At 37.9% G+C, this 11,178-nt stretch overlaps 1 long non-coding RNA gene across 1 annotated transcript; it reads right to left on the reverse strand.

Moving 5' to 3' along the window:
- Nucleotides 1–4,022: 4,022 nt before the first annotated feature.
- On the reverse strand, nucleotides 4,023–10,335 carry LOC311430099. Its single transcript, XR_014688561.1, has 3 exons — nucleotides 10,267–10,335; nucleotides 9,191–9,316; nucleotides 4,023–5,397 (listed from the first exon to the last, which is right to left on the reverse strand). It is a non-coding gene; the product is annotated as an uncharacterized lncRNA (long non-coding RNA).
- Nucleotides 10,336–11,178: the final 843 nt, after the last annotated feature.

Consider the following 11,178-nt stretch of genomic DNA (forward strand, 5'->3'; position numbering starts at 1 on the left):
TTGTTAATAATGAGCAATAAGTCTTACTATCTTCTTATGCTGAGTCTGTTTTGCCCGTTACAATAATTATTGCATGATGTTCTTGTCCTTATCTCAATCTCTTGAGCCCTTTTCACATATTTTCTCCCCATTCCTCTTTGAGTAGGGGGAGTGAGAGAGTAGCTGTGGTGGAGCTTGGCTGCCCACTCGAGCGGAACCACGACAAGTTCAGAGTAGCTTTCTCAGTTATACTTATGATGGAATATGCAGTAGCTGTGAGCCCCAGTATTTGTGTGTATCTCGGTGTGAAAGCCTGGCCATGAGACTTTGTTGTTGAGCCAACAAAGCTGAAGCTCCTAGCCACAGAACAAGGGAAACCAAGCTGATTTGACATTGCATCAGTATATATTTGAGGTCTTTTAAAGGCATTAGGCAAGTTTTATCTGCTTTCAGAATGTCATTTCCCAATAACAGATAAATCTAGTCACACATACATGTATCAATTATTGATGCTAATGTTTTATTAGATTTAACATACCTGCTTGCAAAGTACTTAAAATACAGAGCTGTATGGGGAGCCTATAGACAAACTCAGATTATGCTCACTTCCAAGGTATGTCCACTTCCAAAGTATGTATCCAAAACTCATTGCTTTGCTTTCAGCATCTGTCCCTGTTCAGCAAAGTACACCAGGACATCCTTGCAGCTTCATGCATATTTAAGTGCTGGTCTGAGCAGAATGAACTGCAGGGTCTAATTCAGAGCCTATCTGAATTCAAGCCTCATGTAAATAAGAATTGGGTTTGGTGTATTACCTAACAAGGTGGATTTATCCATTGCCTTGTGCTAAGTTAATTTTGTTTTCTCCACCTCAGCTCATGAATTTCACACATGGCTATTCTGCTATCTTAACTGACTTAAAAAAAAATTACTTGGATTTTTAACAAGGCTGGGATCCTGAAATGGAACATCATTAAATAGTTGATCTAGCAGAACTAAGAGATTGCCCACTTCATATTGTCGGTTAATACAGTCCTTGAGGAATTGTAATTGTCTCTAGGCAATGTGTGCAGACATCTGCACGTCGTGTGTCGAAGGAGAGTCTCATGGTCAAGAGATTTTATTGGAGCCAAACACATCTGTGTCCTGTCCTTCACTTTACCAAAGACTCTCTCAATTATTCTACGTAAACTGCCTCTCCGTACCTCAGTTTATCCGTAAAGCCTAAGGAATAGGAATATAGTGAAGATGCAATGATTATTCATAGTTTTTCATAAAACAGAAATCAGGACTTAAATAAAGGTAGAAGTTTTAAAATTACACAAAAGGAAGCACTCAGTTAATCTGTAGAAATCTTTGCCAAGGGATGTTATGAAAGCCAAACACCATGAGTTCCAGAAGTGACTGGACAAATTTATTGACAGAAAGTTCATTAAAAGCTATTAAGCTCAGATTTGTTCATATTGCTTAAGAATTATAGAATCATAGAATATCAGAGATGGAAGGGACCCACAAGTCCAACTCCTGGGTCCCCAAAGGACCACATTAAAAAACAGACCCTGTGTCTGAGAGTATTGTCCAAACACTTCTTTAACTCTGACAGCTCGGTGCTGTGACCACTGCCCTGGGGAGCCTGTCCCAGTGCCCAACCACCCTCTGGGTGCAGAACCTTTTTCTAACACCCTGACCCTCCCCTGTCCCAACTCCATGCCGTTCCCTCAGGTCTTGTCGCTGTCCCCAGAGAGCAGAGCTCAGCGCCTGCTCCTCTGCTCCCCTCGTGAAGAAGTCGTAGACTGCGATGAGGCCTCCCCTCAGTCTTCTCTGCTCTGGACTGAACAAACCAAGTGGCTTCCACTGCTCCTCATACGCCTTCCCCTCTAGACCCTTTACCATCTTTGTTGCCCTCCTTTGGACACTGTCTAACAGTTTTAAGTCTTTCTTATACTGTGACACCCACAACTGCACGCAGTACTCGAGGTGAGGCCATACGAGTGCAGAGCAGAGCGGGACAATCACTTCCCTCGACTGACTAGCGATGCCATGCTTAATGCACCCCAGGGTATGGTTGGCCTTCCAGGTTGCCAGGGCACACTGCTGGCTCATGTTCACTTGCTGTCAACTCAAACTCCCATATGCCTTTCTGTGGGGCTGCTCTGCAGCATCTCATCCCCAAGCCAGGGTTGCCCCTTCCCAGGTGAAGAATCTGGCTCTTGCTCTTGTTAAACTTCATATTGTTGGTGATTGCCCAGAGCTCTAATTTTCCAGATCTCTCTGCAGGGCCTCAACACCCTCAATGGAGACAACAGCTCCGCCCAATTTGGTATCGTCCACAAACTTGCTCAAAAACCCTTCAAGTCCTTCATCTAAATCATTTAAGAAAACATTGAAGAGGACTGGTTCTAAAATGGAGCTCTGGTGAACCCCACGTCTGATGGGTCGCCAGCCTGATGTAACCCCATTTAGTTAGTGCATTCTTTTAGAACAGATTAACAGTTGCTAGGTAAAAAGAGCAGGAAAGTGATCACTGAATGTTCCCTTCCTCCTTAATTTCTTCTGCTGCTTTTTCAGCCAATGTCAAATTCAGACACTTAAGGCTCACCCACAGTGCCTGTTCTTGAGTCCCTGTGTTAATTCTTTAAGAATAAAATTTCAGAGAAAGAAGTCCAGTTTTATTCCTCCCTATTTTTTTTCTATCAATCCCTACTATGCTTTCAGTCTGCCAGAACTGATGCTTGCCTGACTTGGCACACTATGATCAGCACTATTAAACTAGATGGGTGCCTTGTTGTGCGTGGTTATCACACACACATGCCCGGATCAGCCTGAGGCTCTAGCTGGGCAGCTAGATTGCAGCTCTTTGAAAACCAGACTGCTTTCTGTTATTATTGTTATTTTTTTCTCACAGGTCCCCAGAACAGTAGAGCCTTGAGCTTGACTGGGACCTCTTGATCCTACTTTGGTATCAATAATTAATGTTAATGATAACCAATAGTGGTGAGATAATTAAGTCTATTAGAGAAAATGTACTGTTACTGGGTAATAGCAACATTTTATCTCTTAGTTTTGAAAAGTTGATATCTGTATTAGCTTTTCTGATCCCTGTTTTTCTTTTTCACTACAAAAATAAGTTACACTGGAGCATAGGATTGAAAGAGACCTACTAGGCACAGTGCCTTGCTATTTCAAATAAATGTTTCCTTGTCTCTTTTAAAAACTGATTAAAATAGGCTGCTTCCTCCTCCTATTCCTCCTTGAATATTCCCTCCTGTTCCTTCCAGAGCCTCCTTTTTCTTCTATTTTTGAGTCTTCCAGAGTACACAAATACCATCTTGTTTGGTGCTAACATGGTCTCTTCATTAAATAGCTCTTCTTTTTGAGTATTTATGTTCCTGTTAGGTTTGTGAAGAGGCCTTATTTCCCTGCTGAGGCCTTATTGTACTATGCTAAACATGTCAAATTCATCTAGTATTCATTAAAGAGATGGTATCTCTGTTTCTTGGTGAACCTTGTGTAAACCTGGTCCTACCTGAATTTATCTTCCTTGAACATTTCGCATACTTTTCCAGATGAGACTTCTTCATTCCCTCCATCACTCACCCTCCCCTAGGGAAATGTCACTGTTACGGAGAGGAAGTTCTGTACTTCTGGTACTTATAGAGGCTGTATAAAAGCTTACTGGCTGTTAGAAATGCTTCACCTGACTTACACTGCTAACACATTTGTATTTTCCAGGGTCATCAGATCATTGGTGTGCGGACATCCTGTGATGAACAGATCCAAGGATGAACCAAGGTCTTGTTCTGCCATTTACAACCGATGAGCATCCATTATATAACAGAGTTCAAGTGAGTAGTCCCTAAGGGAATGACCTTATTCTTGGTATTATTAGATTTCTTCTTATTACTACCATTCCAGTTCACAAGGTCACACAGTGCTTTTTCATGAGTAGCACAGTTCTGTATTGGCTGTGACTCCCAACTACCACTATCAAGTTTCATGAGCACATCTCTATCAAATTCATTGATGAAAACACTATTTAATACTTTATATAAGTATATTCTTAGCTATCATTTATTATAAATAAGTGAAACAATTCAATAGCATTTTTCCAAGACTGATCCTTGAGGAACTATCAATTCACTTTAATCCAACATGTGGTTATGTCATTTTGTAGTTGTTTTCTATCATTCTTTGCAGTGTTTTGTTCTAACTCCTAGTTCAATTTATTCTTTTCTGTGTATCATCATAGGAAATACTTTACTCAGCTTCAGTTAGATGGGAATTATATTGCTTCTTTGTCTTGATAGTCAGTTATTTTATCGAAGAAGTGTAAGAAAACAGTCTTGAACTGTGTATCTTGGACAAAAATCTGTCCTTCTATTGTTGTGTCCTTAGTTATTTGTTCTTAGGAAAGTGTCTGAAAGCCTTGCTTGTTATTGAACCTAACTAGTGGATCTCTGGGTACCCATTTCACTCAATCCCTTCCTCCACAGCCACCTTAAGTATGGACGTGGCATTTATGGGGCTAGTAGTATTAGTCACACGAGAGAACTGCTCTTAAATATATTTTTAGAAGACCAACAACCATCTTATTGTACAAGAACAACAACAACAAAAAGTCTGAAATTGCTGAAGAGCATGCTAATGTTTGATATTTTCATTACTATACTGCATGATAAAATTGGCCTAACAACAAATGCATATACACTAAGAAGTGGCATCAGTAATTTTCATCCTATTTTACATGTGTTATCAGGTCAGTCCATCAGTGTTTAAGCCTTGCTATAATCTGTAGTGAGCAGACTATAACATTTGGGAAAATATAGAAAACTTAGGGCCTGATTAACTAAAGTGGGCTTTTTAATGTTTTGAAGAAATCAGCAGAATCTGAAAATTCGTAGGGATTTAAGGAAAATTTTAGAAGGGTATGAAGCTTCTTCCTGTGCAATCAAAATTGAAGCACTTTAAGGGTGCCAGAACTGGGGTAGATCCAGTGCACAGAAATCTTATTCTTAAAATCTGAAAGCCTGGCCAGTCTCAAACAGTAAGACAGCATGGAAAATATTACCTTTAAAAAGTCAATGATTGCTTCATTGCTTATGGGTGCTGTGAACCAAGATGCCAGCATTGTGGTGCAAGTAAATCCAAATATGACAGCCATACAGCTTGTCAGAAACACAAATTCACTGGTGAAGAAATTCTGTTGAAAAGCATACAAAGAGTTCCATCAAGACCAGCCAAGCTGTCAGATGTCTTCATTATTTTCAGGACACTTCTGATGTAAAAGATGAGCAAAGGATGAGTCTAAGAAATAGTTCTGTATTTGATTATATTTTTTCAGAACTTTTCAGGAATCCAGGTTGAAACAGAAAGCTATAGCTGACCATTTATTAGCAATTTTTCCCATTGGTAAAAAACCTGTAGGGAAGATCATGAATGTTAACATATTCTGTACTCTGGAATAAAAATGGTCAAACCTATTCAGTGTCGCAGCAAGATATCCCCACTTAGTTCTTGCCACAAGTTAGTTGCATAGCTTTTCCCTTCAGTCATTTAAGCCAGATTTAGAACAAGCTATTTGTAGAAAACAGAATTTAAATTTGGTAAATTCCCTCAAATCCTTGCACTGATCACAGTCATGAAAACTGGCTACCTAAAGAAATTAAACATGGATGTTCTTTAACTTCTCCCTATGTATGTTGCTGCCTCACAGAAAACTGTCAAGCATCATAAGTCATTATTTTATCCATTACCACGAACAAAGAACTGATGATCAGTATGGCCATCTCTGCATCTATCCTGACTACCAGGTAAGCAGCACAGGAACATTCTAAGCTACAGTAGCTTAAAGCAGCCATAGATGCATTTCACTTGGGTAATCAAGAACTGATGTTACAGTGAAACAGCACATAGTGAGTGTCTTTGGCATTAGATTAGCCTGTAACAATTATCAAAGGTACCATGTGAAGAACTCCGAGCTATAAATAGCATCTGGAGAATACTAAATAAATGACAGAAGTCTATATAAATGTAATTTGGGAATGAACCATCATTACCATGGAAAGTGGTGAGTACACCCTCAGGCTGTCAACACAAGCATTGATTCCCTGACAGCAGCCTATTGCTTGTCTGGTGTAACAGTGCTATTACAAGGCTAATGGTGCTTTGAAGGAGATAAATAGGGCACTAAACTCTTCTCTAGTTCCTGACTCCCAGAACTCTTGAATACTCTACAAGCAACTACAAGGTATGAAGTATATGTAGCACAGAAATACTTGAAAATTACTGACAGTAAGGGTTTCCCAAAGACCTAAACCTTGCATTACTTCATGACCTAATATCTAACAAATACTACTAGTACATGCCTAAATTTTTCAGCAGAAAACAAAAATGACGTTAAACTTTGCAATCTGTCATCTTATTGTCAAAGAACTTACTGTTGACTCCCCTTAGATGAAAACTGGTCACCTTGCCCGCGCATCTGAGCAACTCACAGCAGAGGCAGATTTCTTTTACATTAATGGAAAAATTAGTTATATTTTTTTTTCTGTACATCACAACCATGTTCTGATTGTCATTAACTTCAGACCATCAATCATAATCTTAAAGACTGTAGTGTATACTCTTATGCTGGAGACATAAAAGGAACTATTCAGGTTTCCCTGGGCTCTGCTGAATGGTTTGAATATTTTGGTATGAATTCATAATTTCTTGTTGCCATTTGAAATGCTATACAGGAGGAATGTATAGATCTAGAGCTAAAGAAAGAGAAAAAGAGAGATAAAGAAAAGGAAACATAAAGGGAAAGAGACACTATGTTTATTAGTCTTCAGAAGTACTCCCAACTTACATCATAAAAGTTGTATAAATGTAGCACAAGATCTCAGGAGGTCTTCTAATTCATCCCTGCTGAGACAGGATTCAGTACCACTCATCTGAAGCTAGTAAGTGACTGTGTAGTGTGCCTATTAAGGCTTCAGGTGAAAAGGAGTCAGAACTGTCTCTTTTGATGATGAACTAACCTTGCAAGTAGAAAGCTTTTCCTATTATCTAACGTGAAACACCATGTAAAGATTCAGAAGTTTATTTCTTGTCAAACCTACCATGGACAGAGAGAACAATTTATCACTATCTTCCTTATAACAGCTTTTTACACATTTGAAGACTGTGACCATGTTTCAACTACACTGAATGTCTGCTGACAAAACTAAGGGCTGATTCCTTCAGTCTTTCCTTATATGTCACGTTTCCTAATCATTTTAGCATTATTTCTCCTCCACTGTCTCTCGTATTCCCAGGAGATGGTTTACCACATCTCCTGACAGTGTCCAGATTGTCCAGACAAAGTGGGGCCCACAAGAAGACACAGTCTAACAGCACTTAGTAGAATAATTACATTTATTCTTATATAGGGTGCTTTCTGAATGCTGCAGTGATTGAGATTTTTTTTTTTTTGCAATGACAAATCATTGTCAACTGATTGAATTTATAGTCCTTTATGATTCTGCTGACAGATTTATTAACAATTTTTGCTGCAGAAGCCAGTTCTTTCCAAAGTGTAGACTGAGAGATCATCTTCGTCCCAGACCTTTTATTATTATTACTATTATTTTTTAATATCCTCTGAATGAATAATTTAAGGGTTTGGCCTCAGCTAGATGAAGAGAAACATGAAACACATTGTTATTTAGATTACTTATTTTACACATATTTATTAAAGAGAAACCAACTGTGCCTGTGGAAAAGGCTTGTGTAATATATTGGTGTTTCAAAGGAACAATATTTGCAGCATTTTCTAGAGTATTGTGAGGTTAATCCATTAACTAAGAATCCATTAACTAGCATTAACTGTAATCTTTGTTCAGTACTTTCTCATATGTGATTTACTGATCATTTTATTGTTTCATGTCTTAATGCAGTAGAGAATTTTTACCACACTCACAAATCCATGTAAAATAAGAAATGCTACATGAATGTAAACTTTTCTATTTCAAACTTTAAAGTAGTTACGTATAAATATTAAACTTCCTAATAATTTCAGATATAAATTACCTAAGTGCAGGCAATGGGTAGAAAAGATTCTTGCTATAATATTGAAGTTGCTGTTACTAGCATCAGCCTTTTACAGAAGTGGAATAATTATGCCTCTTAAAATAGTCATTTTCTGTAAATTACACTGGTTACAGATAAATCCCCTGTTGTGAAAGGGCCTTGTACTTGAAATTGCCCAAAACAATGGAAGTATAACTCAGTCCATTCTGTAGGTGTTTATTAAAACAGACAAAGAAATGAAGATAGGAGGACTGTATTAGTCTAGATATAAAGGTTTATTCCTTTGATGAAAAGACAATTTTGAGATCCTGTCTGCTCAGTAAAAGAAGCATAGGACTGTAAATCATTATCAGATATTGTTGTGATAGAAGTAAGGTCTAAGTCATTAAAAATATAATGAAAGAACAGGCTTTTTTTTTTTTTTTTTTTTTTTTTTTTTTTTTTTTCCCCATCCATCATCCCCTTTTGGGGCTTGTGACACAACACTGATACCATGAGATTTGGACTGAAGGGAACAACATTTATCTTTGTGACTGTTAATATTACTGTCCTCCAAGTCACCAGGGCAAGGTGCTGATAACAGGTTTTCATTATCCTGAGGTAGAGGAAGGCACCCATCACCATCTTGCTCACCATGCTGGAAATGGGAGCCTCAGTTCATAGAATTATTTATTTAGGTTGGAAAAGACATGTAAGATCATCAAGCCCAACCATCTATCTGACTTACTGAGTCCCATCACTAAACCATGTCCTTATCTCTTAAATCCCTCCAGGGGTGGGGACTCCACCACTTCCCTGGGCAGTCTGTTCCAATGCTTGACCACGTGCTCTGTAAATGAATTTTTCCCAATATCCAATCTAAATCTCTCCTGGTGCAACTTCGGACCGTTTCCTCTCATCCCATGACTTTTCACTTGGGAAAAAGAGACCAACACCCTTCTCACTGCAACCTCCTTTCAGGTAGTTGTAGAGAGCAAAAAGGTCTTCCTTCAGCCTTCTCTCCTCCATACTAAACAACCCCAACTCCCTCATCTGTTCTTTCTATGTCGTGCTTTCTAATCCTTTCAACAGGGCTAGTTGCACACACACAATTCAACTCAATATCTTCCTTGCAGTGAGGGTTTCAAAACTGAACACAGCATTCAAGGTGCAGTCTCACCAGATTTGAAGTGTGGTTACTTCAGCCCTGTCTTCTTTTCCATTCTCAAAATACCTTTTCTCTCTTGCTCTCTTGCAGTTTCAAGCAGATTTTGGCACAGCCAGGAATGTGGCAGATTCTGTAATGCTGTTGTAAACAGAAAAGCAGCTACAAGCAAAACAGCCTAAGCTCACAGAAGTTTGCAGGCTTTCAGTAGGGTTGACAAGATATTTGCAGAGCAATGCTCTGCAGCAACTAAAACATTCATGTGTTATCATGGCTATTTCCATCAAAAATCCAAAACACAGCATTGTGTGAGCCTCTATGAAGAAAATTAACTCTGTCTCAGCCAAAAGCATGACAGTTATCCACATTATTCTTACTAATCTTTTTAGATTATTTCCAGTTTTTCTTTTAATTTCTTTAAGAGTAAGTCCCCCATCTGAATGCAGCAGTTCATCTCATGTCTCACCCCAAACCAATACATGTTTCCTGTCCTATACACTGGAAATCCCTGTTAATACTGCTTATGTATTTGTCTTGCTGCTTTTTGGGCAGCTTTTATTTATCAAGACAGTTTTCAAGACTAATCTTGTCTTTCTGATCTCTGTCAGCTCACTGAGAATGTGCAAACACATTCTTCCAAGCTGTTAGAGAAAATACCAATAATGCTAACACTAATACCAACCACACTCAGTTGCCTGAGGACTCACTGAGAAACCTCATTCTCAAATTCAGTAGCATACTAGTGCTCACTGAATATAATTTTCAATTAAATGTATGCATATTTTATTCTGATCTTATTTCTTTAGTTTGATTTTAAGATTATTTCCATAGAATGGTTTGGATTGGAAGGGAATGTCCAAGGTTTTATTAAACTCCAGATATTTCAAAGCTCCCATTTCCCCCATTCCACTAGGCCACCCTTCCTCCCATTTGCCTAGTGCCACGAGCTTCAAAAAATTCAGCTGCAGCTGTTTTTTTTTTTTTTCCTGACAAATACATACTATCTGCTTTATATGGACTGTGTTTATAAAGATATATCTTAATAATTTTAATACAAAATTATTGTGAGGATCTGTGTTAGGTTAACTCACCTGTAATTCTATGGATCTTCTCCCTCCTCTCTTGTTTGCACAGATAGGTGTAGTGATACCTAATTTGCAGTCCTCTGGGAGCACTCCTACTTTTCTTGTGTTTTTAGAGATAATTATTAATGACTCAGAGATTACATTGGCTATATTCTTAAGTAGTCTAGGGTGAATTTCATCAATTCCTGCTGACTCATGTGCCCCTAATTTGTCTTAGCATTCATTAACCTGTTCTTCCTTTGACTTGTACTACTGGCACCTCATTAAAATGGTTTAGTTAAATGTCTGTTCATAATTAATCTCCTTTTCTTTCTTTTTTTGGTGAAGATTGAAGACAAAAGGTCTATATTGCTCTTTGTCACGTCCTTGTTTCTATTACTGTTATGATTTCTGTTAGATTTTCAAGTCATTAAAAGTCCCCTGAAATAGCTGATGCGGCGATAAGTTTTTACTATATTTCTCTCTTCCTTCTAGTATAATGATTCTTTATGCCTTTTTTTACAGCCTTTTTCAGAGAAAAATGAAAATAATTATATTTTGAAGCTGGTCCACAAATACAGCTTTTAGACCTGTTTCCTTGCTAGAAGGCAAGCTTCAGATGTGTTTATCTTAAAAAGCTTCTTTAAAAGATTTTTTTTTTTTTTTTAAGAACTATATTTGCAATACTAAGAAGATTGAAGTATTGCTACTGGACTTGCTGGTGTAAATAGTATATGAGATAGTGATATGAACAACAGATACTTGGTGATCCAATCTATGCTGTAGAATGAACACAGCTCACTTGCAATTTAATGTGAATTGCAGTTTTTTGAAATTTTTTTGCATTCAAAATTACATTTTTTCTTGACAAAAGTTTGAATACTGAAAAAAAAACAAAAAACAAAACTGTTTTAGCAAAATAATTTGGTGATATAAAGT

The sequence above is a fragment of the Aythya ferina genome, assembly GCF_964211825.1.
Source record: "Aythya ferina genome assembly, chromosome: 1".
NCBI classification, from domain to species: Eukaryota; Metazoa; Chordata; class Aves; order Anseriformes; family Anatidae; genus Aythya; species Aythya ferina.